The sequence below is a fragment of the Chrysemys picta genome, unplaced genomic scaffold (assembly GCF_011386835.1).
Source record: "Chrysemys picta bellii isolate R12L10 unplaced genomic scaffold, ASM1138683v2 scaf443, whole genome shotgun sequence".
NCBI classification, from domain to species: domain Eukaryota; kingdom Metazoa; phylum Chordata; order Testudines; family Emydidae; genus Chrysemys; species Chrysemys picta.
This window is the reverse complement of record NW_027053150.1, coordinates 10,001-17,500: the sequence shown is the minus strand read 5'-3', so window position 1 is coordinate 17,500 and position 7,500 is coordinate 10,001. Positions and strand designations below refer to the sequence as shown.

The window sequence follows — 7,500 nt, the reverse complement described above, 5'->3', positions numbered from 1 at the left end:
CCACCTCGTGGTTCCCTCGGTCGGCCGAGACGGCGTGGGGCGACCCCTTCCGGACATCCGCGAGACGACCGGCCGTCAGGTCAACCCATTCGCTCCAAAGGGGTTGACCTGGTGGCCGAGAGGGGACTTTGAAAATTTTTCGGACTTGGAAAACTTTTTTTTTTTTTTTCTTCCCCCAGCCCGCTTCCTCCGGGTTGACCCGGTGGCCGAGCGTCTCGCCGTCCCCGGACGCGGCGAGGGACTGCCTCCCGGCCGTCAGGATCGGGCCCACGGAAGTCTGATTTTAAAAAAAATTGGCCGACGCCACCGCGGAGGGCTACCCGGGCACCCCGGGCCCCGGAGCCGGAAAAGGGAAAAAAAGGATCGGGCCCACTAGAGACATGGACCCGGCCGCCAAGCAGGCCGCCCTGGGCTGACCCTCCCCGGCCGCAGCGAGGGACTGCCTCCCGGCCGACAGGATCGGGCCCCTGGAAGTCTGGGGGTGGGGGGGGGGAAATCGCCCCACGCCCCCGAGGAGGGCTGCCCGGGCGGGCCTGGCCCCGGAGCTCGGAAAAAAAAAAAGGATCGGGCCCACTAGAGACATGGACCAGGCCGCCCTGGGCTCACCTTCCCCGGCCGCAGCGAGGGACTGCCTCCCGGTCGACTGGATCGGGCCCCTGGAAGTCTGGAAAAAGAAGAATGGAACCTGACGCCTCCGAGGAGGGGGCGCCCAGGGAAGGAGGGAGATCCGGGTTGACCTGCTGACCGGACGGGAAAGAGGCCACCGGGCGTCCCCCCCCTTAAAACCTAGGGGTTGACCTGGTGGCCGGAAAGCGAACCGGCCAGCAGGTGAACCCTTTCGATTCCACGGGTTGACCTGGTGCCCGGGAAGCGAACCGGCCAGCAGGTGAACCCGTTCGATTCCACGGGTTGACCTGGTGCCCGGGAAGCGAACCGGCCAGCAGGTGAACCCGTTCGATTCCACGGGTTGACCTGGTGCCCGGGAAGCGAACCGGCCAGCAGGTGAACCCGTTCGATTCCACGGGTTGACCTGGTGCCCGGGAGGGGACTCTGAAAATTTTTCAGCCCTTTCGACTCGGGGTTGACCTGGTGGCCGAGAGGGGACTCGCACGGCAGGCAAGCCGCCCTGGGCTCACCCTCCCCGGCCGCAGCGAGGGACTGCCACCCGGCCGACTGGATCGGGCCCCTGGAAGTCTGGAAAAAAGAATGGAACCTGACGCCTCCGAGGAGGGGGCGCCCAGGGAAGGAGGGAGATCCGGGTTGACCTGCTGACCGGACGGGAAAGAGGCCACCGGGCGTCCCCCCCCTTAAAACCTAGGGGTTGACCTGGTGGCCGGAAAGCGAACCGGCCAGCAGGTGAACCCGTTCGATTCCACGGGTTGACCTGGTGCCCGGGAAGCGAACCGGCCAGCAGGTGAACCCGTTCGATTCCACGGGTTGACCTGGTGCCCGGGAAGCGAACCGGCCAGCAGGTGAACCCGTTCGATTCCACGGGTTGACCTGGTGCCCGGGAGGGGACTCTGAAAATTTTTCAGCCCTTTCGACTCGGGGTTGACCTGGTGGCCGAGAGGGGACTCGCACGGCAGGCAAGCCGCCCTGGGCTCACCCTCCCCGGCCGCAGCGAGGGACTGCCTCCCGGTCGACTGGATCGGGCCCCTGGAAGTCTGGAAAAAAGAATGGAACCTGACGCCTCCGAGGAGGGGGCGCCCAGGGAAGGAGGGAGATCCGGGTTGACCTGCTGACCGGACGGGAAAGAGGCCACCGGGCGTCCCCCCCCCCTTAAAACCTAGGGGTTGACCTGGTGGCCGGAAAGCGAACCGGCCAGCAGGTGAACCCGTTCGATTCCACGGGTTGACCTGGTGCCCGGGAAGCGAACCGGCCAGCAGGTGAACCCGTTCGATTCCACGGGTTGACCTGGTGCCCGGGAAGCGAACCGGCCAGCAGGTGAACCCGTTCGATTCCACGGGTTGACCTGGTGCCCGGGAAGCGAACCGGCCAGCAGGTGAACCCGTTCGATTCCACGGGTTGACCTGGTGCCCGGGAGGGGACTCTGAAAATTTTTCAGCCCTTTCGACTCGGGGTTGACCTGGTGGCCGAGAGGGGACTCGCACGGCAGGCAAGCCGCCCTGGGCTCACCCTCCCCGGCCGCAGCGAGGGACTGCCACCCGGCCGACTGGATCGGGCCCCTGGAAGTCTGGAAAAAAGAATGGAACCTGACGCCTCCGAGGAGGGGGCACCCAGGGAAGGAGGGAGATCCGGGTTGACCTGCTGACCGGACGGGAAAGAGGCCACCGGGCGTCCCCCCCCCCTTAAAACCTAGGGGTTGACCTGGTGGCCGGAAAGCGAACCGGCCAGCCGGTGAACCCGTCCGATTCCACGGGTTGACCTGGTGGCCGGGAAGCGAACCGGCCAGCAGGTGAACCCGTTCGATTCCACGGGTTGACCTGGTGCCCGGGAGGGGACTCTGAAAATTTTTCAGCCCTTTCGACTCGGGGTTGACCTGGTGGCCGAGAGGGGACTCGCACGGCAGGCAAGCCGCCCTGGGCTCACCCTCCCCGGCCGCAGCGAGGGACTGCCACCCGGCCGACTGGATCGGGCCCCTGGAAGTCTGGAAAAAAGAATGGAACCTGACGCCTCCGAGGAGGGGGCGCCCAGGGAAGGAGGGAGATCCGGGTTGACCTGGTGACCGGACGGGAAAGAGGCCACCGGGCGTCCCCCCCTTAAAACCTAGGGGTTGACCTGGTGGCCGGAAAGCGAACCGGCCAGCCGGTGAACCCGTCCGATTCCACGGGTTGACCTGGTGGCCGGGAAGCGAACCGGCCAGCAGGTGAACCCGTTCGATTCCACGGGTTGACCTGGTGCCCGGGAGGGGACTCTGAAAATTTTTCAGCCCTTTCGACTCGCGGTTGACCTGGTGGCCGAGAGGGGACTCGCACGGCAGGCAAGCCGCCCTGGGCTGACCCTCCCCGGCCGCAGCGAGGGACTGCCTCCCGGCCGACAGGATCGGGCCCCTGGAAGTCTGGGGGGGGGGGGGAATCGCCCCACGCCTCCGAGGAGGGCTGCCCGGGCGGGCCTGGCCCCGGAGCTCGAAAAAAAAAAAAAGGATCGGGCCCACTAGAGACATGGACCAGGCCGCCCTGGGCTCACCCTCCCCGGCCGCAGCGAGGGACTGCCTCCCGGCCGACTGGATCGGGCCCCTGGAAGTCTGGGGGGGGGGGGGGGAAATGGAACCTGACGCCTCCGAGGAGGGGACGCCCAGGGAAGGAGGGAGATCCGGGTTGACCTGGTGACCGGACGGGAAAGAGGCCACCGGGCGTGCCCCCGTTAAAACCCCTAGGGGTTGACCTGGTGGCCGGAAAGCAAACCGGCCACTGGGTAGGCCGGTCGGCAACCTAGGGGTTGACCTGGTGGCCGGGAAGCGAACCGGCCAGCAGGTGAACCCGTCCGATTCCACGGGTTGACCTGGTGCCCGGGAGGGGACTCTGAAAATTTTTCAGCCCTTTCGACTCGGGGTTGACCTGGTGGCCGAGAGGGGCCTCGCACGGCAGGCAAGCCGCCCTGGGCTCACCCTCCCCGGCCGCAGCGAGGGACTGCCCCTCCCCACCCCCCGGCTGACAGGATCGGGCGCACTGGAAGTCCGGGACAGTATTTTCCCCGACGCCGGGGAGGGCGGGCGGAGGGGCTCTGGCGGCCAGCCCGGGCCCCGGAGCTCGAAAAGGAAAAAAGGACCGGGCCCGCGAGAGACGGGGGCCCTGCCGCAGGGGGGGGGGCAGTCCGACCGGGGCTCACCGTGCGGCAGGCCCGGGCGTCGGCAGGGGAAAGCGGGCGAGGAGGCGCGGGGCCGGGTGCCTACGGCCATACCGGACCGAACGCCCCCGATCCCGTCCGATCTCGGAAGGTAAACCGTCCCGGGCCTGGCTAGTACTTGGATGGGTGACCGCCTGGGAATCCCAGGTGCCGTAGGCAGCTTTTCCCGGTCCGAGTCAGCTCTCTCTCCTTTTCTGGGGGGGAAGGAGAGGGGGGGACGGGCCGGAAAGCCCCTCGTCGCTCCTGCCGAGTCGGAGGTCGCGGCCGCAGGTCACGGGTCTGGGCGCCTGGGGTCCGGCTCCCCACCCACCCGGCTTCCTCCGCGGAGGACCCCCCCCGGGGCCACCGAAGCCGCTGGGGGAGACGCCGGGCATGGGGCGGACTGGCCCGGACCCTCCCGGCCGCCGGCCCGCAGGTCCGCCCCGAATCCCCCCCCGCGGCCACCCAGGCCAGGCCTGGCCAGGCGGGACGGACGGCGGGTGTCCAGCGCCCAGCGGCTTCCTCCAGCGGGGACCCACGGACCCCAAAGCCGCAGGGGGAGGCCCCGGGCCTGGGACGGACTCGCTCGGACCCCCTGCGCCCGGCCGCCGGCCCGCGGGACCGCCCCGAATCCCCCCGCGGCCACCCAGGCCAGGCCTGGCCAGGCGGGACGGACGGCGGGTGTCCAGCGCCCAGCGGCTTCCTCCAGCGGGGACCCACGGACCCCAAAGCCGCAGGGGGAGACCCCAGGCCCGGGACCGACTCGCTCGGACCCCCCGCCTCCCCTGCGCCCGGCCGCCGGCCCGCGGGACCGCCCCGAATCCCCCCGCGGCCACCCAGGCCAGGCCTGGCCAGGCGGGACGGACGGCGGGTGTCCAGCTCCCAGTGGCTTCCGCCAGCGGGGACCCACGGACCCCAAAGCCGCAGGGGGAGGCCCCGGGCCCGGGACGGACTCGCTCGGACCCCCCGCCTCCCCTGCGCCCGGCCCCCGGCCCGCGGGACCGCCCCGAATCCCCCCGCGGCCATCCAGGCCAGGCCTGGCCTGGCGGGCCGGTGTGCAGCTCCCCCGGGCTTCCTCCCCCGACGACCCGCGCCCCCCTGAGCCGCAGGCGGAGACCCCGGCCCCGGGGCGGACCGGCCCGGGCTCGCCCGAGCCCCCTGCGCCCGGCCCGCAGGACCGCCCCCCCGAATCCCCCGGGAGAGGCCCGGCCTGCACGCCACTGACGACCCGCGGCCCCCAAAGTCGCAGGAGGCGCCCCCCCCCCCCGGTTAGCCCCGTCTCGCTCCGCGCCCCCCGCCCCTCGCTGCCGGGACCGGGCGCCGCCCCAGAGTCAGCCGCAGCCGGCCGGCCTGAGAGCTGCCCTCCTGTGGACGACGGTGAGTTTACCTTGATACTAACCGGCCGTCAGCCAGGTCAACCCCATTGCTAGACTGGGGTGGACCTGGTGGCCGAGTGGGGACTTGGAACATTTGACAGCTGCTTCCCGGGGCTTGACCGGTTGTCCTGAACGCCCCCCACCCCCACCCCCAGCCCCCGGCTCCTGCTCCCCTCTCCCCAGCCTCGGTGCTCCGCTCCCTGCCTCGGAGGCTGCCTCTCTGCGGCGCCTGCATCGCCTCCGAGGACGCGCACCCTCCGGAGGCTGGACGTAAACCCACCACTGCCGCCGACCCGGCTCTCCGAGGGACGACTGTGAGGCCCCCCACCCCACCCCACCCCCGGACCGCCCTGGGGACGACTGCTAAGCCTCCCCCACCGGACCGCCCGGGGGAAGACTGCGACGCCTCCCGCCAGGCCCCCACCCAGCCTGGGGGAAGACTGCTAAGCCTCCCCCCCACACACACACACACACACTGTCGGGGGATGACGATTAAGCCTCTCCCGGACTGCCCGGGGGAAGACTATTAAGCCTCCCCTGGAACCACTATTAAGCCTGCCCCCGGAGTCCTCGGGGGATGACTGCTAAGCCTCCCCCACCGGACCACCCGGGGCAAGACTGCTAAGCCTCCCTCCCACACACACACACACTGTCAGGGGAGGACTATTAAGCTTTCCCGCTGGAGCGCCCGGGGCGGACGACTGTTAAGCCTGCCCCCGGAGTCCTCGGGGGAGGACTATTAAGCTTTCCCCCCTGGAGCGCCCGGGGGGGGGGGGGGGGGGGGACGACTATTAAGCCTGGCCCCCGGAGTCCTCGGGGGACGACTATTAAGCCTCCCCCGGACCTGCTCCCTCTCGACTATTAAGCCCCCCCTCTGCGGTCCTCAGCACCACTGCCGCGCTGCCCTGGGAGTGGGGTGACATCCGGTCCGGAAAGCAAACCGGCCACCAGGTCAACCCGTCGAATCCAATGGGTTGACCTGGTGGCCGGAAAGCAAACCGGTCGCCAGGTCAACCCGTCGAATCCAATGGGTTGACCTGGTGGCCGGAAAGCAAACCGGCCGCCAGGTCAACCCAGTAGATTCAGCGGGTTGACCTGGTGGCCGAACGGGGACTTTGAAAATTTGACAGCCGCTTCCCGGGGGTTGACCTGTTGTCCCGGTGGGGACTTTGAACATTTGACAGCCGCCTCCCAGGGCTTGACCTGTTGTCCCGGTGGGGACTTTGAACATTTGACAGCCGCCTCCCAGGGCTTGACCTGTTGTCCCGGGGGGGACTTTGAACATTTTACAGCCGCTTCCCGGGGCTTGACCTGGTGGCCGAGTGGGGACTTTGAACATTTGACAGCCGCTTCCCGGGGGTTGACCTGTTGTCCTGAACGCCCCCCACCTCCCCCCCCCCGGCTCCTGCTCCCCACTCCCCAGCCTCGGTGCTCCGCTCCCTGCCTCGGAGGCTGCCTCTCTGCGGCGGCTGCATCGCGTCCGAGGACGCTCACCCTCCGGAGGCTGGATGTAAAGCCTGACACCCGCCACCGCCGCCGACACGGCTCTCGGAGGGACGACTCTGAGGCCTCCCCCCACCCCCGGACCGCCCTGGGGACGACTGCTAAGCCTCCCCCCCGCCCACACCCACACCCACACTGTCGGGGGATGACTCTTAAGCCTCTCCCGGACTGCCTGGGGAACGACTATTAAGCCTGCCCCCCCCGGAGCACTCGGGGGACGACTATTAAGCCTCCCGCGGACTGCCCGGGGGATGACTATTAAGCCTCCCCTGGAAGGACTATTAAGCCTCCCCCGGACTGGCCGGGGGACGCCTATTAAGCCTATCCTCGGGGGAGGACTATTAAGCTTTTCCCCCTGGAGCGCCCGGGGGGACGACGATTAAGCCTGGCCCCCGGAGTACCCGGGGGACGACTATTAAGCCTCCCCCGGACTGGCCGGGGGACGACTATTAAGCCTCCCCCGGACCTGCTCCCTCTCGACTATTAAGCCCCCCTCTGTGGTCCTCAAGACCACTGCCGTGCTGCCCTGGGAGTGGGGTGACACCCGGGCCGGAAAGCAAACCGGCCACCAGGTCAACCCGTCGAATCCAATGGGTTGACCTGGTGGCCGGAAAGCAAACCAGCCGCCAGGTCAACCCGTCGAATCCAATGGGTTGACCTGGTGGCCGGAAAGCAAACCGGCCGCCAGGTCAACCCAGTAGATTCGACGGGTTGACCTGGTGGCCTTAAAGCACGACTCTTAAGCCTGCCTCCTGGAGCGCTCGGAGGACGACTATTAAGCCTCCCCCGGACTGGCCGGGGGACGACTATTAAGCCTCCCCCGGACCTGCTCCGT

General features: G+C 68.8%; 1 non-coding gene across 1 annotated transcript; it reads left to right on the top strand.

Annotated features, from left to right (window-relative positions):
* The first annotated feature begins 3,847 nt into the window (after positions 1–3,847).
* Positions 3,848–3,966, top strand: LOC135978767 (5S ribosomal RNA). Its single transcript, XR_010596133.1, has one exon. It is a non-coding gene; the product is annotated as a 5S ribosomal RNA (ribosomal RNA).
* The last annotated feature ends 3,534 nt before the right edge of the window (positions 3,967–7,500 follow it).